Genomic DNA, 25,201 nt, shown 5'->3' on the forward strand with positions numbered 1-25,201 from the left:
CTAACAATGCGATAGGTTAAAAGGTGTTTTGTTTTTTATAGCTATACATATGCACAGAGGAAGATACTGGTTGCTTGGCAGTTGAAACAGCTGTTCTTTCCCACAAGGCAGCAAGGTTCACAGACAGGAAATTGTCAGGACCTAGGTCCTGACATCACACTGTGGGAGGGGTTTCACCACAATATTAGCCACACAGACCTCCCTGATGATCTATTCGAGAAAAGGTAAAGATTTATCATAGGAAATGGGGTATCGGCTAATGATTGGGATGAAGTTCAATCCTTGGTTACAGCTCCTCTTTAATACAGATACAAAAAAAGAACTTGGGAGAGGCAATAGTAAAAACTTATTCTAGTTGGTAGGCGCTAAAATATAACTTTTTTTTTTTTTTTAGGTTATCTAAAATCAAGGGCAGTGACAAGACAAATATATAACGGCAGGTGCTGATATATTGTGGGTGGGAGCACAAATACTTGAGTGTGTTGCACTAAGATATTTAGTGCTAGTAGTATATACCACTCAAGTAATGATCTCAAGGGACATGTAGTTTGGAGACATTCATGTATATGAGCATATACAAATTTGGTAAGTATTATATATGGTGTATAAATGGCATGTAGGTGAGAATAGCGATCCCACACTGCCTTCCATAGTCACAGCCAACCCAAAGTGATATATGTCTCCTGCTCCAGGGATCAAGTAATCACCCCGCAAGTCTCCCACCTGCAGACAGTAGTGAGTGACAGGCAGGTGAGACAACCCATCACACATAGAACAACCCAACATGTTTCACCCTTAATCGTCTTTGTCGGTGGTAAAAGTGATATACAGTGATGTATACCCCAAATTTGGTAATGCTAGCCAGTCTGAGTCTAGTAATGGGATGTAGTAACCCACTTTCCAATACTGGTAATGGTTGCCTATAAACCAGCCTAGATCTGGAAATGGCAGCCAGTCTGTGTCTGGTAAAGGCAACTAATAAACCATTCTCAGTCTGGTAATGATAGCTGCTAACTCACTTCCATACTGCTTATGGCTGGTAAAAAAACAGCCCAAATCTGGTAATGGCAGCTAGTAAGCCATTCTCAGTCTGGTAAAGGCAGCCATTAAGCCAGTCTCAGTCTAAGCCTGGTAAAGACCGGGAGTAAGCCATTATGGTTCTTATTAGACATTGCTGTTTGCTGTATCATAGTTAAAGAAGAACTGTAACCAAGGATTGAACTTCATTACAGTCAGTAGCCAATACCTCCTTTCCCATGAGAAATCTTTACCGTTTCACCAATAGATCAACAGGGGGATCTGTGTGGCTCATATTGTGGTGAAACCCCTCGCACAGTGTGATGTCATGACCATGATCCTGACAGTTTGCTGCCTGTGAACCTTGTTGCATTGTGGGACGTGATGACTTTTTCCAACTGCCAAACAAGCAATATCTCCCTCTGTGCATAGAACTCTCAGAACATTCCGTACAGAACCGTTAAAAAAATTAAACAGAAAATAGTAAAAGGGGAATCATCTCATTCTTGTAACATCTTGGAAGGAGATTTGTGCTGATGGTTTATGCAAGTTCAGCTAAGCAAATTTAATCAGATTCCTGTTTATCAGCAAAACACTGCACTACCTGTTTCTATAATTGTACTGCAAATATAAACTGCTGAATCCTACAGACGGTTTGTATATACTTTGCCCTTCCTTGCCTTGTGACATAGATTATGCAGAGATGGCAATTCATAACATTTGGTTAGTGATGGTCCTTACTTTATTTACTTCCTGAACTGAAATGAAAAAGGAAGTTAAACATTGCCCACACCATAATGTTCCGACTACATCTCTGATCTGGAACTGCCACCCAGGAGCATCTGACTGTATGCAGATGTTAAAATACACCTCAACTGAGAGAGGCATATGGAGGCTGCTACGTTTGTTTTCTTTTAAACAATACCAATACCCGCTGATCTCTTTGGCTGCAGTAGTACCTAAATCACACACCTAAAACAAGCATGCATCTAATCCAGTCATACTTGAGTCAGAGCACCTGATATGCATGCTTGTTCAGGGTCTGTGGCTAAAAATATTAAGAGACAGAGGATCAGAAGGACAAACGGGCATTTTGTTTTCTCTAAAAGGAAATAAATATCTCACTTCAGGACGACCCATGTGACCAAGTTTGGCTCAGCAATTGGCTGCCTAGGCATTGCACGTCAGGCTGGAGGTACTAACCATTGTCTGCTTGTGTTTTTCCATGTGTCCTGGAACAGTTCTACAGGAGTGTAAAAAAGCAGGGCTGTATTTCTGGAAAGACTACAAAGGCCATAGGTGTACAGCTGATAATACCCAAGAGGGTGGCTGAACATGGAAGAGAAGGCTGCAGATGGGGAGGGATATATAGAAGAGGCAACCTGCTGCATAAGGGAGCTGTGCAAGAAAAATAGTGGCTCCTTAGATAGATGTGCTACATGGGGGTGGGGCCAAGAAAGTTGAGGAAAGTGTTCATCAGACGCTGTCTATATTGTATTTAGGAAGGGGGAGGGTCTATTTTTTCAATTTCAGGTGCTGTGTAGGTAGGCACACACTGTGTAACACTGCTGCATGTTGTTTTTATTTTATTTACACTCACCTAAAGGATTATTAGGAACACCTGTTCAATTTTTTATTAATGCAGTTTTCTAATTAACCAATCACTTGGCAGTTGCTTCAATGCATTTAGGGGTGTGGTCCTGGTCAAGACAATCTCCTGAACTCCAAACTAAATCTCAGAATGGGAAAGAAAGGTGATTTAAAGAGACACTGAAGCGAAAAAAAAATGATATTATGATTTGTATGTGTAGCACAGCTAAGAAAAAAAACATTAAGATCAGATACATCAGTGTAATTGTTTCCAGTACAGGAAGAGTTGAGAAACTCCAGTTGTTATCTCTATGCAAAAAAAGCTATTAAGCTCTCCAACTAAAGGTGGCCATACACTGGTCGATGTGCCATTAGATCGACCAGCTGACAGATCCCTATCTGATCGAATCTGATCAGAGAGGGATCGTATGGCTGCCTTTACTGCAAACAGATTGTGAATCGATTTCAGCCTGAAACCGATTCACCATCTGCTGAGCTGCTCCTGCCGCCAGGCCCCCCCCCCCCCCGTATACATTACCTGATGCTGGCTCCCGGGCATCTTCTCCGCATTGCACGGCTCTGTTCCGGCTCCATCCCGGCGCTTCCTGTGTTACTCCGTGACCAGGAAGTTCAAATAGAGCGCCCTCTATTTGAACTTCCTGGTCACTGCAGTGACACAGGAAGCGCCGGGATGGATGGAGCCGGAACAGAGCCGTGCAGCGCGGAGAAGACGCCCGGGAGCCAGCGTCAGGTAATGTATACTTGATCGGATCGGCCGCCGCTAGCGACGCGCACTTTACCCGCGGGCGATCGAGGGTAATTTCCCGCACGGCGCGATCGACGGACCGATCCGATTTCGGGAGGAAATCGGATCGGCGGATGCGTTTACCGCGAACGATTGGCAGCAGATTCGATCCCAGGATCGAATCTGCTGTCGAAACGGCCGCGAATCGAGCCAGTGTATGGCCGCCTTAACTTAGTTGTGGAGAGGGCTGTTATCTGACTTTTATTATCTCAACTGTAATTGAACTGTTTACTTTTCCTCTGGCAGAGGAGAGTTCATTACTTCACAGACTGCTCTGAAAGACTTATTTTGAATGCTGAGTGTTGTGTAATCTGCACATATTATAGAGTGATGCAATGTTAGAAAAAACACTATATACCTGAAAATAAAAATATGAGAATATTTTCTTTGCTGCTAATCTTCTAGTAATTATTCATAGTACACAACCAATTCATTATATCATATATTTTTTTTTTGCTTCAGTGTCTCTTTAAGCAATTTTGAGTGTGGCATGGTTGTTGGTGCCAGACAGGCCGGTCTGAGTATTTCACAATCTGCTCAGTTACTGGGATTTTCAAGCACAACCATTTCTAAGGTTTACAAAGAATGGTGTGAAAAAGGAAAAACATCCAGTTTCCGGCAGTCCTGTGGGCAAAAATGCCTTGTTGATGCTAGAGGTCAGAGGAGAATGGGCCGACTGATTCAAGCTGATAGAAGCGTTGACTGAAATAAACACTCTTTACAACCGAAGTATGCAGCAAAGCATTTGGAAGCCACAACACGCACAACCTTGAGGCGGATGGGCTACAACAGCAGAAGACCCCACCGGGTACCACTCATCTCCACTACAAATAGGAAAAAGAGGCTAAAATTTGCACATGCTCACCAAAATTGGATAGTTGAAGACTGGAAAAATGTTGCCTGGTCTGATGAATCTCGATAGAGTCAGAATTTGGCGTAAACAGAATGAGAACATGGATTCATCATGCCTTGTTACCACTGTCAGGCTGTTGGTGGTGGTGTAATGGTGTGAAGGATGTTTTCTTGTCTCACTTTAGGCCCCTTAGTGCCAATTGGGCATCGTTTAAATGCCACAGGATACCTGTCCATCGCTTCATGACCACCATGTACCCATCCTCTAATGGCTATTTCCAGCAGGATAATGCACCATGTCACAAAGCTCGAATAATTTCAAATTGGTTTCTTGAACATGACGATGAGTTCACTGTACTAAAATGGCCCCCACATTTACCAGATCTCAACCTAATAGAGCATCTTTGGGATGTGATGGAACGGGCGCTTCATGTCCTGGATGTGCATCCCACAAATCTCCATCAACTGCAAGATGCTAGCCTAAAAATATGGGCCAACATTTCTAAAGAATGCCTTCAGCACCTTGTTGAATCAATGCCACATAGAATTAAGGCAGTTCTGAAGGCGAAAGGGGGTCACACACCGTATTAGTATGGTGTTCCTAATAATGCTTTAGGTGAGTGTATATAGTGCCAAACGTCTTCCGTAGCGCTGTACATAGTGCAAAACAAATATTGGGGAACATCTATTCATGAGAAGTTCAAGACACTGTACGATCCTGACAATCCAGCAATACAAAGACAAATACATACATAGTTAATGTGTTTTGAGATATCACTAAAATTGGTACACATATCTGAAGACAGGCAGTGCATGAAAATAAATGAGTTCCAAAACTTTGATCACCAACGGCTCCATCCCCCCACCACTGCGCCACTTAATATAAATATTACATGGGTGCATTTGGGCTGATTAGTAGGGCTTTACTGCCAGATCTAGTCTAGCAATGTCCTCTTATGTGGACAAAGTCCACTTCTATGATCCCCTACAGTACCACGCTGCTCTGTGTAATTACAAAAGGGTTAAATAAGGCATGCATGGTCTACCACACAACTTCATCTGATTCATCCCATTGGTTGGAACTCCTCATGAAATGAACTGATAATGATTGAGGTGGACACTCTTTAGCCAAACAAACCTGTAACTTTGGAAAAACGTTTCCATTATAAATAATTTAAGATGAGGATTGTGTTTTGCACCTATTTCTTTAATTGGGTTCTCATTATCTCCTTTTGTGACTAGCCGATCACATTTCAGGTCATAGTTATGCAGAAATATTAAAAATTAAATAGGCTCCTTTAAGCACCACAGTAAACTGAGCAGACACCCTGGTTTTAGAGTAGCTGCGAGGTTTCCTGAACGCTGTGACAGTGAACTAATCAATTCCGGTTCCTGGAATTGCTTTAAAGCCCGAGTTAAAAAGTCCTTTACTCTCCAAGTTTAAGTATCATCAGATAAAAAAATGTGCAGTTACCTGCTTTCTCTTTCCTCTCCCCCCTGGTCTATAGCTTTTATCTTTAAAGTCTTACGGTGGCTAAACGTTTTTAATAAGAATTATCAATTTTATTTTTTGATTCAGTTGTTTATTTTAAAATACTTGAAATCAAATTATTATTGATTTATATAGCAAAAAGATGCTGTACAGAGGTATGTACATTGGTACATAATACAAAGTTGGTAGACAACATAAATGTCTCAGTGACTACTACATGGAATTAATTAACTGTACAACAAATTAAAAGGCACAAAAGGAGAGAGAGAATATTTAGTCTCAAATGTTTTATTTCAAACGTCTTGACAAGTAGAAAATCTCAAATATATAGCCTAGCAGTGGTCGTATGACATCAGACATTTTGATAAAGAATATGCAATGTTCATTTACATTTACTGTATATTTTTAAACATTAGTACGAAAATTGGGAAAAAGGATTTCAAATGAACACATCAATGACCACCACGTTTTTAAATATGCTGGTAATTGAATGGCCTAATTGTTTAATTCCCATCATGAGTCTTTCTAAATGAATATTTGTGTATAGACGAGAGAAGTGATCTTTAAAGAGACACTGAAGAGGAAAAAAAATGATGATATAATGATTTGTATGTGTGGTACAGCTCAGAAATAAAACATTAGGAGCAAAGACGCAAGTCTAATGTTGTTTCCAGTACAGGAAGAGTTAAGAGACTCCAGTTGTTATCTATGCAAAAAAGCCATTGGGCTCCACGACTTTCAAAGTCGCAGAGAGCTCTGAGTTCAGAAGGTTGTTATCTGAGCTGTCAGTCAAGGATTTTCTTTTTCTCTGCCAGAGGACAGGTCAATAGTTCACAGCCTGCTCTGTAAAATAATTTAGAATGTTGTGTAAACTGCACATATTAGACAATGATGCAATGTTATGAAAAACACTAAATGAAAATATAAATATGAGAATATTTTCTTTGCTACTAATCTTCTAGTAATTATCCGTACTACACAACCAATTCATTATATCATATTTTTTTTTCGCTTCAGTGTCTCTTTAAATCCTGGGCCCCCAATAGTATGAGTATAGTTTCCTTTGCTTGTGTCTTGGATACCCCAACTGAAATGTGACATAATGAGATAGACATGTGTATGTACAGTGCCTAGCACACAGATAACTATGCTGTGTTCCTTTTTTTCTTTCTCTGCCTGAAAGAGTTAAATATCAGGTATGTAAGTGGCTGACTCAGTCCTGACTCAGACAGGAAGTGACTACAGTGTGACCCTCACTGATAAGAAATTCCGAGTCAGGACTGAGTCAGCCACTTACATACCTGATATTTAACTCTTTCAGGCAGAGAAAGAAAAAAAGGAACACAGCATAGTTATCTGTGTGCTAGGCACTGTACATACACATGTCTATCTCATTATGTCACATTTCAGTTGTGGTATCCTTTAAATAATGGTGTTCGTTGAACAAGCTCATTGTTCACCTCCTTATCCCACCCACTGAAAACCTCTCCATCATGTCATGTGACGTGACTAGAGATGGTGAAGAAGGAAGAGGCGGGCACAATTTATGACTCATGCTGCTGGCTCACACATTACAAAAAGTGTGTGTGGGTGGGGGCTTCTCAAACAAACATACAAAAATAATGTTGACGGTAGGTGTTCAACAATCAACAGACAGCCGCCTGTGTAGTGTTTTCAAAGATTTACATCACATGATTTGGACATGGGTTCCCATAAGCTATTCCATACTTCTAATAGATTAGACTTTGTACTCCACCAAGTTTTACAGAACTAGTGGGGACCCAATGCACCTTGGATCACATGTCTGTTGGAATCTTATCTAATGATAGTGCGAGTTGGTATCTAGGCAAATGATCAAAATGCTTCAAATATTTTTTAGCTGATCAAATAGTGTGAGGCCACCTACAGTACATGTCTGTGTAGAAATTGCATGCAAAATGTACATGATGTAATCTGATTGCTAGTGTGTGTGTGTGTGCTCTCTTCTTATGTATAAAACCCTTTAGTTGTGAGCTTACATCATGGCAGCCAACTGAGATGAAATGTAAGAAATCAATGAGACTTGACACATTGATGTTCCTCCCTTCCTGTCTTCTGCTTTCTTTCTCTTGTTTGCAGCATGTAGATGAGTAAGGCTGTGAAACAAGTCATCAGGTCATTGCTTCACTATTTGCCTGTATCTGTGGCTTCGTGTCCTCAGCCTATCTCAGCACATTTACCTCTGGCCTCGCAGTACAAGTCACAGAGTTTGATGCACCAAGCAGCATTAACATTGCTGTGCCCCGACAGTGCACACCAATATTACCGTTACTGCCACCAGCAGTGTACCACGAGTTGTGCTATTAGCATGACCCACTGTACTTGAGTAACGTGAAATGTGGAATGTATTGCCACAGGAAGTAGTTATGGCAAATTCTATCTGCAGTTACGGGAGGCTTAGATGCTTTCCTTGCCCTGAAACATATCTATGGCTATAATTACTATGTAATGCCCAGTGGTGTTGATCCAGGGATTTGATCTGACTGCCATCTGGAGTCGGTAAGGATTTTTTTTTTCCTTTTTTGGGGCTAATTGGACCATGCCTTGTAAAGCCTCATCTACACGGTATAATTTTCAATCAGATAGATGGATCTATTAGATAGATCTAATAAGAAATTGCATTGTGTGTAGACATCCAAACTGTTTTAGATCAATTTTGCATTATGCTGGGGATACATGGGTCGACCAGCGGCTCGATTAGCTGCCGGATCGACCCCAGCCGCGTCCCCGCTGGTCTGCACGGATTGATTACCACTCGCCCCCGCCGGCGCTTCCTTATCAGCGCTCGATTCCCTGCCATTGTCCGCAGGCGGGAATTGAGCGGGCGGGGGTCGAGCGGCTTGATCGGGCCAGCTGAATATTATCAGCTGGCCGGATCAGCTGGTCGATGCACGGTACAGAAACGTACCATCCCAAGCATTAGATTTTGCTTTGATAAGTATCCAAAATCTATTGCAAAATGTAACGCAATCTGATTGGACTGCCTGGAAATTAGCTAATAGATCCATCTAATAGATCCGATCTGACGGAAAATTGTACCGTGTAGTTGAGACTACTTACCCGGGGCTTCGTCCAGCCACAAGCTCCCCAGCAGCTGGACGAAGCCCCGGGTAAGTAGGACTTATTTTCCTCATATCCCCCTGATGACTCCTTTTAAGGGTTTTTTGCCTTCCTCTGGATCAACAGGGATATGTGAGGGAGCAGGCTGGTGTTGTACTTTATTTTCTGGTTGAACTCGATGGGCGTATGTCTTTTTTCAACCCAAATAACTATGTACCTATGTGAGTATTGCTGCGGTAACGAGCGTTACTGTAAAAACGCTTGTGGTACTCGCTAATAGCTGGTCATGTTAATAGCGCAACTCACGGATCACTGCTGGCGGTAGCAACGATGATATTGGCGTGCGCTGTCGTTACCATAGCAACAATTGCGACACATGATTACAATGAGGCTCGCTTATGTCGTAGCTTGCGGTACACTGCCGGCGGTAGTAAAGGTAATGTTGCTGTGCGCAGTCTCTGTTACCATAGCAACAATCGCGCTACTCAAGTACAGCGAGTCATGCTAATGGCATAGCTCATGTTACACTGCTGGTGGTAGTAATGGTAATATTGCCATGCCCGATCTCAGTTACCATAGCAATGATCGCAGCACTCAAGTACAGCGAGTCTTGCTAATAGCATAGCTCAGCAGTATTCTCCCCAGGCTCTTTTAGCTGGGTGCTCCACCCGGCTAGTTTTGGTGACCCGGCTGTCATCTGTTCACCTCCTCCTATGCTGTAAGCAGGGTTGCTCACAGAAGTACCGACCCTGCACTCTCTCATATCGCCCCACCCGGCTACTATTTCATGCCACCCATCTGGAACAAAATTCTGGGGAGAACGCTGCTCAGGGTTCACTACCGGCAGTAGTAAAAGTAATATTGCCATGCACGGTCTGCGCACAGCAATATTACTGCTGCTTCCTGCACCAGCCCCACAGTGACTTATTATGTCTTGTGACTGTCACATTAGTAAGTGTTTCTGTCATCATACAAACATGCTTATTATCTGATGAGTTACATAAATCTGACCCTTCAACTCTGGAAGGAATTTATGGAATGCATTGCTTCTCTCTAGTGTTAATAAATGAACTTAACTTTGACTGCAATGTATTTTTTTATAAAGCTCCAACACTTTCTGCTGTGTTTCTATTACCCAGACAGTTTTAGCACTAGTTCACATTAACAAATTGCCCTTTATCACATTTTCACAAACCGACATTACAGCGATTTTGTGCTCCTATGCTTTTGACACAATCACAGTCCCCCAAATAAAATTCTGCATGCACCATGTTTGCGCTTTGGGCAAAATCAAATTGCTGTAATGAGAACACCGTTATTGCATTGCATTGTCATAGAGCCTTGCTGACCACCGGTGATCGCATAAAGGGGCTGCAGTGTGAACTAGCCCTTAAAGGGAACCTTAACTGAGAGGGATATGGATGTTTCCTTTTAAACAATACCAGTTGCTTGTCAGTCCTGCTGATCTCTTTGGCTGCAGTAGTAGCTGAATCCCACAACTGAAACTAGCATGCCGCTAATCTAGTATGCCTTCAGTCAGAGCATCTGATCTGCATGCTTGTTGAGGGGCTGTGGCTAAAAGTATTAGAGACACAGAATCAGGAGGAGAGTTATGTTAAAAGGAAAAATCTAGGGGGGCGGAGCTAGCGATGGCCGCGCGAGGACGTTTGGTCTAAGAGCTCCCGCTTCCTTCTACCCTTACAGAAGATAAAAGCTGACATTTTCCACCAAATTCTAACCTGAATATGTCAGGAAGATCTAAAAGAACCTCCAGCATAGATCCAAAGCAGCAGAAATCTACTCCCGTGCAGTCTAAGGTGACCCGTTACCTTCAAAAGAACGAGGCCACACAGACCCCTGCTAAAATGGCTGCTGAGACGCCCTCTCCTAGCGGAAAGCCGACGACAACCTCAGCTGAAGAGTCTTCCACAGCTAAGTCACTAAGTGAGATCAGAGACTTCCTCCACAGCTTACCGACCAAAGCTGACCTGGACGACTTAGCTGTCCGCATTACTACAGCTACCCACGCAGAGATCCAGGAGGTGCAGGAGGAGGTGAGGGATCATGGCGGCCGGCTCGCGGCCTTGGAAGCTGATGTGACAGCAATGAAGGCTGAGATCCGAACACTAACGGAGCAAAATGAACAGCAAAAAGCCATTAATACTGTCCTTAGAGTGAACACGGAAGACCTGCAAAATAGAAGCAGGAGATGCAACATAAGAATACGCGGCCTACCCGAAACTGTTGCTGCGTCACAACTGGGCCCCACCATGACCGCCATTTTTAACCAACTTCTTAAGCAACCTGAGGGCGCCGAACTGAAAATGGATCGCATACATAGGGCCCTGAGGTCACAGCCTTTGAACGGGAACCCACCGAGAGACGTCATCTGCCGTATACATTATTTTAATGAAAAAGAGGCGATAATGAAAGCCGCCAGAAACGCCATGACGATTGAGCATGAGGGCCACAAACTGATTCTGTTCCAGGACTTGGCTCCAAGCACTTTATTACAAAGAAGAGCCCTTCAACCTTTGCTGAAAGTTCTACAGGAAGAGGGTGCCTCCTATAAGTGGGGATTCCCCTTCCAACTCCATATCTTGAAGGAAGACAAGAGCTTCACACTTAAACAACCCTCGGAGCTGCCGGATCTTTTTACTGCTCTGGACCTGCCGAAAGTAGATCTTCCGGAATGGCAGCCGGCCAAATTTGGCATCGGTCCCCCGCAACGCCAACGGAGGTCATATCAGGGAAGACGACAGCAGCAGATGGAATAATGGGTCGCTGATCTAGTTTATACATGGATACCTGTCTGAAGGAGGAAGAGTCTGTTAGACCAACATACAGCTAAGTAACCCGCGTGGAGAGAACTTATTCTTTCTAACATTAAGCTCAATTTTAATATTCACTCAGCTCTGACTTTTGCTCCTGGGCACATCACGGGGGGACTATGTGGGGAAAAGATGCTGTATACCTGGGGAAATCTGTTTATATACATGGGCAAGAACTCTCTCCTCCCGCTTTTTCTCTTCCCTTCAGAACTTACATACGCATGGGAGAGAATCCATCACTGATGCCTACAAGTGCTATTTTGCTGTTTGCACTTACTGGAGGGTAATTCTGAACAATGTTACTATAGACCACGGAGTGATGTGTTAGAGGAGTCTTATCGCTGATGGGGCTGTGTGTTTGTGCCTAGCCTGCGAGCCTGCATTTTTTTGCTCCCCGCAGCACCCTGCTGGGACATGAAACTGGGAGTTAATAGCTTATTGTTATTTATCCTCTAGATATATTGACGGTTATGGTTGTTTCGGGTTGAAATGGGTGCTTTGCTGGTCTGGCGCGGTGACATGCCTGCTATACACTCAGGGGCGGTTGCCTCACGCTCGCGCTAAGCGGGCGGTGTGGCGGACATGGCGCCGCGCCGGGCTACAGCTGCGTCCACTATGTGGAGATTCTGGCTGGTGGATTCGGGCCGGTGGGTTTAATCTCAGTATACCTTCCTTAAAAAACTACACGATGGTATGGGAGGCTCCACCTGGGCCTGGTCTGCTTGAAAACACTGGAGTCAAGAAATGTGCACATTTACATACATGAGACAGGCCCTTATGCTTTTTTCCCCGCTGCAGGTGGTGGGTGAAGCCCATACAGTCCTCATTAGCCTAATAACTCTCACGGACACCTCAACAAAAGTAAAAACGCTCACGTAACTCATTAGGTAAAGTGACAACCTCTGGGGTGGCTGAACGCCATAGCTCCGTCCTTAAAGATTGATAGAAGATAGCATTCACTGTACACTCATTCTACCGACCCCCCCCTCCCCTCTCCCCCCCCTCCCCATTTGGGAGATGATCCTAGGTGACCCAGAGGCAAGTACATAGAACACAGTATGCTAAAGGTGAAAGAATGGGCTATGTATATTATTATAAAAACATACTGTACACGCGGTTATCATTATCACGATCACTAAGCTTCCCAGACAGGTCCATGGTCGTTAATTTGTTTTTTCTGCTATCATTTAGTTTATGTTAAGATGATGCTGGTTTTTTTTAATTCAGGTTAAAGTTCATCGTATTTGCCCTGTCAGTTTTCTGTCAGCCCTAACTGATTTACACAAGCTACTATTAAGGGTAGAGGGAGGTGGGAATGCCACTCCTTGTTGCAGGACATGGTACTCTCTCTCCCCAATAGGATATTCCTGCAACTGCAGGTGATACTCTGGTTATCAACCTACAACCTAGAGGTGTCTACAGTACCACAATACTGGGTACGAAATCAATGTTATACGCATTTTGTAATGAAAATACTCAAGGGGTTTGTTATTTGTTATTTCTTCTCAATGTTGTACTCACGGCGACCACCCAATAACAGGAAGTCATTATGGCACATATGAAAATCGTGACCATCAATGCCAAAGGTCTTAACATCCCTGAGAAGAGACGCACCCTGCTTAGAGACATGTGGAGGCAGAGGGCACAAGTTGTATTTATACAAGAGACGCATTTTAAGGGGCCCAACCACCCCAAACTCTGTGACCGACGATTCCCCAGGGCCTACTACAGTAACTCACAGAATGGGAAAACAAAAGGGACTGCTATACTCATAAGCAACACAATCCCGTTAGTAGAAATAGATCTTAAGACTGACCCAGAGGGACGCTTTATCCTCTTAAAATGTTCTATTTTAGACCAAAAATACACCTTGTGCTCTATCTATGCACCAAACAGTGAGCAGGACAGGTTTCTCACGAGATTCCTCACAGTGTTGGACTCCTTTGCAGAGGGTAGCATTATTATAGGGGGCGACCTTAATGTAGCTCTCAACCCCTCCATAGATACCTCACATGGGAAATCGAATATACCTTATGCCAAATTAAATAGAATAAAGAAAGCCCTTCATGAAAGACAACTCATAGACACCTGGAGAGTAACGCACCCTCAAGTCAAGGATTACACCTTTTATTCGTCAGTACACAAGGTGTACACTAGGTTGGACTACATTTGGGTCTCCCACAATCTATTGACTGAACATATATCCTCTGAAATCGGAGTGATCACATACTCAGATCACGCCCCAGTCAATACTACCCTTAACTGTAAATCTAAAAAAGACACACCATTTACGTGGAGGCTAAATATATCCATGATTCATGATGACTCTAATAACGCCAAGATAGCCAAACAAATAGAGGATTACTTTGAATTTAACGATAAGAATGATGTTTCGTTGCCTACTTTGTGGGAGACCCATAAATGCGTCCTAAGGGGATACCTGATTAAATTAGGCACTAAGCTTAAGAGAGAAAGGGGAGCCATGATTGAACAATTGTTGGGAGAAATTCGCACACTGGAACATAAACACAAATCCCACCCTAACGAAGCTGACCTCCTACTTCTGATAGACGTCAGACATAGACTGAATAAAATCCTTCAGGACTCTGCTAAACAAGCAGCGCGTAGATGCAACCATATGTTTTACCTCCATGGAAACAAATCTGGCAAGCTGCTGGCAAGAGCCCTGAGGCAGCAACAGCAAAAAACCTATGTGTCCCAGGTAGTGGATCCCATGGGGGTAAAGCATATCAGAAATAAATCCATTGCTAACGCATTTAAAAACTTCTATCACAGACTATACAACCTAACGCAGAATACCACAGACTCAATTAGGGAGCCCCGACAGACGGTAATACAGGAATACCTGACGCAGACTAAAATGCCGAAGCTGACAGAGGAAATGAAGAACTCATTAGAAGAGCCCTTTACTGAAACTGAAATACAAAAAGTAATCATGGGTCTGAAGCCTGGGAAGGCCCCGGGACCGGATGGCTTCCCTGCCGAGTACTATAAAAAGTATAAAGGCCACCTAATACCATACCTTTGCAAATTATTTAATGCTATAGCTGAGGGTGGGGAAGACCCTCCTCTCCCAAAACAGACACTAGAATCTCACATTGCGGTCATTATTAAACCCCAGAAAGATCCCTCCGCCTGTGGGAGCTATTGCCCCATCTCCCTACTAAACACTGACCTAAAAATCTTTGCTAAACTCCTGGCCAATAGAATAGCAGAACATATGCCCTTTTTGATACACTGGGAACAGGTTGGTTTCATACCGCAGAGAGAAGCCAGAGACAACACCATTAGGACAATAGATCTGATCCAGCTTGCCCGGTCAAAGAAAATACCTTGTATGCTACTTTCTACAGACGCAGAGAAAGCTTTTGACCGGGTGAGCTGGAGATGGATGAGGGGGGTTTTGGGACATATAAATTTAGGGGAGCGGATGTTGTCATGTGTGGGAGCCCTCTATACGACTCCAAACGCTAAAGTAAAGGTAAATGGCATTTTTTCAGATTCCCTCGATATTACTAATGGTACTCGGCAGGGATGTCCGCTTTCCCCTCTGATCTTCGCATTGGCATTAGAGCCATTCCTCTGTCAGATTAGAAACAACACGGACATCACGGGACTCAGTGTAGGGGAGACAAACCATAAAATTGCAGCTTATGCTGATGATCTTTTATTTTTTCTAACCCAACCATTGCTATCCTTGCCCATTCTTCTTGAGGAGTTTACAAGATTTGGGAAATTATCCTTTTTCAAAATAAACCCAGACAAATGTGAGGCCTTTGGAGTGGGAATACCACCGGAGCTGGAAAATTCTCTCAGAGGTAACTTCCCGTTTAAATGGAACAGCCAAGCTATTAGATATTTAGGAACTAATATTACAGATTCCCCTACAAACCTCTACTCCCCAAATTTTCCACCAATGCTGCATAAAATAGCGACCGATTTAAAAAAATGGGACTTCCCACACCTTTCTTGGCTGGGGAGAATATCAGTGATTAAAATGAACGTAATGCCTAGGATACTGTATCTATTCCAGACTCTGCCAATCGAAATGCCACTCTCGTTCTTCCAACAGATGCAATCTACATTTAACAGGTACATATGGAGACATAAGCCTCCCCGTCTGAAAAAAGACATCTTATACTGCCCCAAACAGCTAGGGGGACTGGCAATGCCATGCGTACGACGATACTATGAAGCGGCTGTTTTGACCCGCGCAATTGACTGGCAGAGACACAAGGACTGTAAACAATGGGTGGGGATGGAAAGAACACTCTCGAATTACCCGATTGAGAATCTAATATGGACCAACCTAATGCCTAAACTCTCCTGGAACCTCCCAGCTCTGGTTCATAATACAATCGCTGTATACCATAGAGTGAATAGACACTTACGAATAGCACCCTTCCCCTCCCCTTTATTGCCAGTGTCTGCTAACCCAAAATGTGGAGTGATAGGGGAAGGGCTCCCATGTCTTAAAACACAGGAGCAAAGAAACATACGCTTTAAAGATATGTGTCAGCGGGGCGGCTGGATCTCTCTCTCGGCCCTTAGGGAAGGGCAAAACTGCGCAAATTTACAATGGTGGGAGTACTTTCAATACAGATATCTCATGACTTCGTTAGAGCTACACCCTACCCTGCTGAGACAGCCATCTGAATTTGAATCTATATGCCTGGGGGAAGGCTTGAGCGAGAAAACGCTTTCAAAAATTTACTCGATTTTGTCGATATCTGCTGTACCCCAAATGCCTTTCTTTGTGGCCTGGGAGAGAGATCTGGGCAGGTCCTTCACGCAGACACAAAAGTCAAAAATGTGCATTTATGCCCACAAATCTTCAAGAGCAGTCAGAATACAAGAGGCCAACTATAAAATACTCACTCGCTGGTACTTTACTCCAGTCAGACTGAAAACTTTATTTCCAGATAGAGACGACATGTGCTGGAGATGCAAAACACATAAAGGGACTCTACTACACATTATATGGGCCTGTCCTTTACTAACAGATTACTGGAAAAAAATCGAGAGACTTCTTAAAGCTGTCACTAATAGAGAGGTTCCCTTTGATCCGGATTTTTATGTCCTACACTGCAATAAATGGTCTATGAGGGGATATAAAAATTCTATTGTAAAACATATCCTCAATGGAGCCAAATGTCTACTACTTAGGCATTGGGGTGGAGCAACTATACCTGGGAATGAGGAGCTGGTTAAAGAGCTAGATACCATTGAATTAATGGAAGATTTATCGTTTGCGGCCCTAAACAAAACTGATATATATAAAAGGGTCTGGTCATATTGGAACTTTTTTAGGCACTCAGAGGAATTTGAAATAGCACTCAAGGGCGAATAGGGATACCGTCTCATTCCCACTCGTTACCTTCCACTGGCAATTGATGGTCAAATTACACAAATATCATTAGACCCCTGTGATTAATCAATTTCTTTGAATAAAAGGTCGCTGTGAGTACATGAGTACACGAGAGGGAAAAAAGGGGGGAGGTTGGGAGGTGGGGGAGGGAGGGAAGGGAAAGTTAAGACAAAATACAAATTTTTTCTTAAAATATGTTTTGATTATACCTTGGTGTACAGTATTGCCACATGTCTTGATACTATATCACTCAGCTAAGGTGGAAGATTTTACCATCTATGGACACTGTTTGACATATTGCCGTTTGGGAAATATAGATACACTAAAATGGGACTCTTAGTACTCTGACAAATCGCAGTCACAACTGTATAGGATGTTGCCGAAAATAGTGTTCATTATGGAATCACAAATCATATATGCCAATATATTGTACAATGTTTATTATATTTTTCTTTTGAAATAAAAGATTATTAAAAAAAAAAAAAAAAAAAAGGAAAAATCTAAATCCTTCTCAGTTTAGGTGCTTTTCATGTTGAGGACTCAAATTTCACTTGCTGCATAAGCCAGAATTTGGAAAGGGGACTTCCTTTGCTTATGTACCCAGAATTAAGTAGTCATGTGGTAGTCAGTTGTGGGGAACTTACTGATTTTTACACTGTGTGTTATTTAACCTTTTCTGCACCTTGGAATGGGGTTATTTCACCTCATCTGTTGCTGCATTTTATTGCCGCATTTAGTTTTTGTTAAGCTTATGCAAGGATTTGAATGTTGTTTTATAAATGATTATCTCCAGAAATGCAACAGATATCTTGACATTTAATTAAGTTTTGAGACAGGTACTGTAATTTTGCTGCCTGAGCGCTTGGGTTTCCTTTAAGCGTTGTACACCCGCCTCACTAAAGTCTGCTGAGGCGACTGATAATGACCACCTCAGCCGAATAGGCATGTGTACAGAGGCCCCCAACCAGCGACAGCCGCTCGGCAAGCGAATCTCCTGGTGGATCAACGCAGCCAATTTCTTTGAAGTTGCCGCTCCTCCACCTGCCGCGTGTCTCTCCGGGACGATGGACCAGTCCCTTTTGACACTCATCTGTACAGGCAAGCCCAGCGATGACGCCCAAGGGGATCAGATCACAATCCCCGATAGGCGACATCAGTTGTTAGGTGTGTACGCTCTTTCGGTGCTGAACTTCACAAATTATTATAACGCTACAGGACAGTGTGTACTTGGCTTCTTAGTTAAGTACTACAGACTGTCAGTTGCTATTAGGGGGAATTAGACAGGCACTTCTCTCTAAACACAAACCGTGTGGATTAATCTGTGTTTTCATTGTGTTCCATGCATGAGTTCAGGTCCACTTTTACCGCTTGAGGACCACAGGCTAACACCCTCCTAGTGACCAGGCCATTTTTTACAATTCAGCACACTGCAGCTTTAACAGCTCACTGCACGGCCATACAACTTAGCACACAAATGAATGTTGCCCCCTTTTATTGCTACCAACAGAGGTTTCTGTTGGTGGCATCTGATTGCTGCTGCGAGGTGGGTGTGGTCAGGTGATCAGTGCTTGGGAGAGATTCCCTTTATTCAGGAACTATTTTGGCAGAGGGCGAGGAGTTTGAACAGCTTCAGTAAGATTGCACTTTTATCTGAGAAAAACAACACTATTCAGCCAGCCAGTTACATTCTATTTATTTATTCCAAAATAAACACAAAACACAACACACATAAACACAATATACAAATAAACTATCGTATGTATTAAATAATAGGCCACACTAGGCCTTTCAGTAAGGCCATGTGTAATTTATAGTACCCTATGTACCCTTTGACCCCATAATCTCCTTTGGGGAGCGTCCTACACAGTCTCATAACTGTCCAATATTAAACCATGACGTGCATTTTTATGGTGGACTCAAGGTGATCCGCAGGGAGACAAGCCTTATAAATGTCATGGAGGATATGGAAAACAAAGTCACCCTGTGTTTTATTGTCTTGTCCTGCTTAGGAAATAACCCTTACACACACTTTATATGTCACACCTGCTACTGCCAGTAGTGCTCTTGACCTGAGGAGGAGAGCAAAATATCCAATTAATCCTTTAATGATCAGAATGCAAACTGAGGTCTAAGATCTGCCTGGCATATGCCGCTGTTGTGCATCCTCATCGATCTTTTCCCTTGCTCTGTAATTATTTGTATAGACTTTTCATTTTGCTACTATAAAAAGGAAATATCTAATTTCTTGGCATTAACAGTCATGACATTTTCCAGTATTGCAGGCATGATTTGGAGGAAATTCCCTCAATAGTCTCCAAATTAATCAGCTGGTTGAATTTTTTGTTGTTAGGCTTATAATACGTAGCTCTTCCGTGCTGCATCATTTTGGTCCAGGATATTGGCTTCATTTTACTAAAAAGAGCTGTAACGCATTCTCTATTTTGCACTTTGTTTTCGAATTCACTAAGCTTTCCAAAAATGCCGTAATAGTTGGTGTAGGTCTCTGCAGCCAGCTGTGATTCTTCTTTCGCCTACAACTGGTCTGCATGAGCAGGTATGCTGCTTGGCCCAGGTGACCCAAGCAGTTGGCCTCCCATGCTGCCAGGGCTTCCCTGTGTGTTATTTGTATGGCTACCGCTGCCTCCCTGTCACTCACACACAATGTGAATGGAGGGGAGAACTGTGCAGTAACCACTGCACCCTGCCTATATATACCTATACCGCAGTGCATGCGGAAGGTATTCACAGCGCATCAGTTTTTCCACATTTTGTTATAGCCCTATTCCAAAATGGATTAAATTCATTTTTTTTTACTCAGAATTCTACACACAACAGCCCATAAATACAAAAAACTTTTTCTTGAGATTTTTGCAAATTTATTAATAATAATAATTAAAAAAAATATAAACACATACATAAGTATTCACAGCCGTTGCCATGAAGCTCAAAATTGAGCTCATGTGCATCCGATTTCCCCAGCTTAATTGGAGTCCACCACCTGAGGTAAGTTCTGTTGATTGGACATGATTTTGAAAGGCACACAGCTTCCTATATAAGGTCCCACAGTTTACGGTTCATGTCAGAGCAAAAACATGAAGAATGAAGTCAAAGGAACTGTCTAGACCTCCAAGACAGGATTGTCTTGAGGCACAAATTTGGGGAAGGTTAAAGCAAATGTGCTGCTTTGATGGTCGCAATAGTACAGTGGCCTCCATCATCTGGTGGAAGAAGTTCAAAACCACCAGGACTCATCCAAGAGCTGGCCAGCCATCTAAACTGAGTGATCGGGGAATAAGGGCCTTAGTCAGGGATGTGATCAAGAACTCGATGGTCACTCTGTCAGAGCTCCAGAGGTCCTCTGTGGATAGAGGAGAACCTTCCAGAAGGACAACTATCTCTGCAGCAACACACCTGAAGGACTCTCAGACCATGTGATACAAAATTCTCTGGTCTGATGAGACAAGGATTGAACTCTTAGGTGTGAATGGCAGGCATCACGTTTGGAGGAAACCATGCACTGCTCATCACCAGGTGGTGATGGTGGTGGTAGCATCAGGCTGTGGGAAAGTTTTTTTTTAGCGGCAGGAACTGAGAAACTAGTCAGGATAATGGGAAAGGTGACTGCAGCAATGTACAGAGACACCTTGGCTACAAACCTGATCCAGAGCGCTCTTGAACTCAGACTGGGGTGACGTTTCATTTTTCAGCGGGGCAACGACCTCAAGCACACAGCCAACATCTCAAAGGAGTGGCTTCAGGACAACTCTGTGAATGTCCTTGAGTGGCCCAGCCAGAGCTAATTCACCGCCTGTCAGCTGTTCTCCTGCATTAGCCGGGCGCTTGTTAGCGATTGGTACCGGTGTAAACAGAAGCCCTCCCCATAGAGTAAGATCTGAGCAGAGGATAAGGATGGCAGCCTCCATAGTCCTCTCACTGAAGGTTCATTTTTAGCCCTCACTGTTATTTTTTTATAGCTCACATAATAAAAACTCGAACCTGTATAATATTTACACAAGAAACATTAATGTGCATGTGGGAGGGCGCGTTTCCTGCCATTCCACTTCTCCGCTCCAATCTACAATACACCCTCTCTGCACAAAGTGTTCTTTCTTGGCTGTGTTGGCTGCAGCAATAACGATAAAATACTCTCAGAACACTCTGAGCATTTATTGATGAAAGCTGTGACATGGAACATAATGTGATTTATAGGACTGCTATGGACACAGAGTACGGGGCGGCGCGTTCATTTATCTCTGTGTGTGTCGATGGTGATTTCATGTGTGTGAAGGCTATTTCTGGATTGCTGTGGACAAGGGGGCAAAGGTGTTTTCATTGGGGAGCAGGTTGTGCTTCATGTAAACCTACAAGGGTTCATTTATCAACACCAGTGTAAAGACAGTAGAGCAAAAGTGGACCAATTGCCCCGAGAAACCAATCAGAAACCTTCATTCACAAAAGAGCTGTGATCTGATTGGTTGGGCATTTGCCTTTACCTTTGCTGCTGTGCTGATAAGTCAGCCTTGCTGTGTGACAGCACATCAGTACAGACACAATGCTGTGTATTCTGCTTGATGCTGCTAAACCTGGGTAGCACCAAATCTTTTTTTCACATTACAGCTGATCACATGACTATAGGTTACCATATTCTAGGCTCCATTCACGTGGTCTTGCAAACTGATCACTATTTCTCTCAGCAGCGGCGTAGCAATAGGGGATGCAGAGGTTGCAACCTGCCCTGGACCAGAAGGGCCCACTAGAGGTCCTTCTTAATCCAGTTCATTAGCTTTTCATCAATGCTATGCTGGTAATGAACACATCTATATGTGCATTGCATTGTAGGGAATTCTTACTTGCTTCCTCTGATTACACCTGTGGGACACTGAAACTGTCATTTGGAGGCCTCAGGACTGGAACCCACTAGAGCGATTTTTTTGAGCGTTTAGGGAGCGTGAGAAATCGGTAGCGATTTCCCTAAACGCTCTGCCAATGTAAATGGATGGTGCAAATTCCACAGAAGCGATTGCGATTAGCAAAATCGCAAACGCAGGACATGCAGCATTTTGTAAGCGTTTGCGCTTTAATGTAAAGTATTTAATCACTGGCGTAATCGCTCATCAAAACTTGCACGGAGCGATTTTGCTAGCGTTTTAAAGTTAATGTACACTGTAACAAAATTAAAAATAATTGAAAGGACCAATCAGACTTTAAATCGCTAATCGCTATACAACCGCTGGCAAATTGATTACTTTTTCTAAAATCGCTCCCTAAAACTCTCATGGAATCGCTTACAAACTGCTCATACAAAACGCTAGTGATTGCGATTAGCGATATCGTTTTGTAGTGGGTTCCAGGCCTCAATAAATAGAGTGCTTTGGGTAAAACTCACACTGGGGCCACAAGCACCTCAGCTAAGCCACTGTCTCTCAGGGCTGTTTTTCATTGAGAAACGCAATCACGATTGGGCTGAAAATCGATTGCCTGTCTCTCATTTTCACCTGCAGCGATTTGGCTGTGATCCGTTGGGTGTACAGCACGATTGCAATGCATTTGCGATTTCCGACAAGAGAAAACTAAAAGCCGGGGAAATATTAAGAATCGCAGGAAAATGTTTTAGTGTAGCGATTGCTATGCAATTTTTTTTACTGTTATGTTTCACTTGATGTACCTAAATAAACTGTTGAGATAAACATCTGTATCTATCCTCCTACTCCTGATATCTACGGTACTTTTTAACAAAATTTCTACAACAGCGTAACTATAATTCGCCAGGCCCTTCTTGCAGAGATCAGTGAACTACTGACCCCTTGCATTTATCCCTTAAAATATCCCTTGCATTTAGAAGCAGTTCTCTTCTAGGCACAATCTTTATATAGTTTTTATAGTCTAACTAGTTCCTGACTAGAGAGAAGCTGTAATTTGCATACCTGAAGGTTTAACTCTTTCAGGCAGAAAAAAGAAGAAAAGGAACACAAGCTAGCTATTTGTATGCTTGGCACTGTCCATACACATGCCTATCTCATCATGTCACGTCACCTCAGGTACCCTTTAAGCTGCTGCTATATAGCAGCCATGTATCATAAAATCACCCTAATCAGCCTATCCTTGTTGCAATAATTTGTGTGAACGGTGTACAAATTATTATGTAAATTATTGCCCGTTGTTCAGTGAGGCCAGCAGTCTATCTATGATGCATAAAATATTGGGGAAAAAAGCTAAAAAGCCCTTGATTGTTTTATTTGGATACAGAATGAATTTTATGCAATTCTGTTCATTCTCATTTGGTATTTTCATGTAAACATTGAATTTAGAATGCATGAAGGAGTGTGAGCATCAGCACTTTAGCTGCGCTTTCAGTGGACAGCATCTTCGCATTCCTGTCTTGTTACATGAATAAATAATCCAGAAATCATCAGTTGTGTGTTGATATAATTTTGCTTTGACATGCATTTTACTTTGTATACTCCGGTGGGAGCTGAGAATGAAGTCTTGAAATACATATGCTGAGCGCCAAACAGGTTCTGCATTCTTATAGTGTACTAAGACCCGTACACGGTTATCGGCGGGCGATAGCAATCACCTCTGCCGATAACCGTGTACAGCAGCCTCCAACCGCTGCCCAGCTATCCTTCGGCTTGACATAATAATTCAGCCAAGAGCAATGGCCAATAGCTTTAAAGGTGGAAATTTGGAGGGTCAGGCAACCGGATCCCCAGTATTGTTAGCTGAGCATGGTGTCCCCAGTGTCCCCCCTGAATTGTCAGCAGCTTTCACTCCCCTCCCAGGCTCCAGCGATGAGCAGCTCTAGCCCCCTCCGCTCTGGCCGGAATCTTCACTCGCACTGCCGTTAAGTTCCGGTTTGTGGCTTGATGGCTTTTCGTCAAGCCGGGACCCAACACGTCAGAGCGAGCAGAGATGACAGCCAGAGCAGAGGGGAGCGACGATCACCGGGCGAACGTCAGGAAGGTGAATGGATCCTCTTTTTCCCCTCCTACCGCCGCTGCTCTAATCGTGATCACTACGATCCGCCGGCGATCGTAGTGATCAGGAGCCAATCGCGATGGCTCCTGATCACTGAGGGTAGATGTCATCTGTCATATGACAGCTTAATCTCCCCTCTGGGGTGCGCACGATCGCGTTGGGTGCAAAAATGGCAGGTGGCGTAGATCCTACACCGCATCAGGCTTAGACAGCCACAAGTGTGACGTAGGATTTATTATCAGCGGTCCGCAAAAGGTTAAGGAGGCATCTGAGACCTGAGCAAGCTCTCATTGACTGATGAGTGGAAAAGAAGGTGGGCTTTAGCATCTCTGCCTGAGCACTGGAGGATCTTGTTTTAGCTCTGTCCTTTAGGGCTATACTTAGTTAATAGGAGTTAAATTTGTATTGTTTTTGTACCAACCAAACCATAAATATGTTGTTGACTCAACTTTGAACCAATGAGAACCCTTCCTGGTGCTAGGGAGGATTTTCATTGGTCTTTTGCAATGCAATGGGAACCCATTGCTTCTGCTAGGGCTTTGAGCTATATACCATGGGCAGCATGGTGGCACTGTGGTTAACTCTCGCCTTGCAGCACTGGGTCCCCGGTTCGAATCCCAGCCAGGGCACTATATCCACAGAGTTTTTATATTCTCCCTGTTTCTATCTGGGTTTCCTCCAGGCAGTCTGGTTTCCTCCCACACTCCAAAAACATACACTTCCCCCCCTAAATTGGCCCTAGACTATGATACATACACTACATGATGCATAGACATAGACAAAATGACTGTGGTAGGGAGTAGATTGTGAGCCCCTCTGAGGGACAAGACAATATAAACTCTGTACAGCGCTGCAGAAGATGTTGGCGCCATATAAATACTAAAAAATATATAACGCACTTGTCCCCGAGCCCAGCAGCAGTGCCAGCAGTGGTGGAGGAACCAAATGATGTTAGTAGAAAGGTGAGCAAATCTGGAGCGGAAAAGCAAAACAGCTTAGAAGGAATGGACGCTGTCTGTTCTCATAGGCTTGCATGGATTCTGTGAGTATCCACAGCGTATGCAGATTCTGGAATTTTGCTGGTCGAGAATGTACGTTGTGCTTCTCCTCCCGTTCCACTCAGTTTTAAGTTGGGGCTCGTTTCCACT

At 43.3% G+C, this 25,201-nt stretch overlaps 1 protein-coding gene across 4 annotated transcripts in view; it reads left to right on the forward strand.

Moving 5' to 3' along the window:
* The window catches only part of ERBIN (erbb2 interacting protein), a 335,765-nt gene that overhangs the window by 220,878 nt on the left and 89,686 nt on the right, over positions 1–25,201 (forward strand). The window lies entirely within an intron of this gene.

This window comes from Hyperolius riggenbachi, chromosome 1 (assembly GCF_040937935.1).
Source record: "Hyperolius riggenbachi isolate aHypRig1 chromosome 1, aHypRig1.pri, whole genome shotgun sequence".
In the NCBI taxonomy this organism is placed as follows: domain Eukaryota; kingdom Metazoa; phylum Chordata; class Amphibia; order Anura; family Hyperoliidae; genus Hyperolius; species Hyperolius riggenbachi.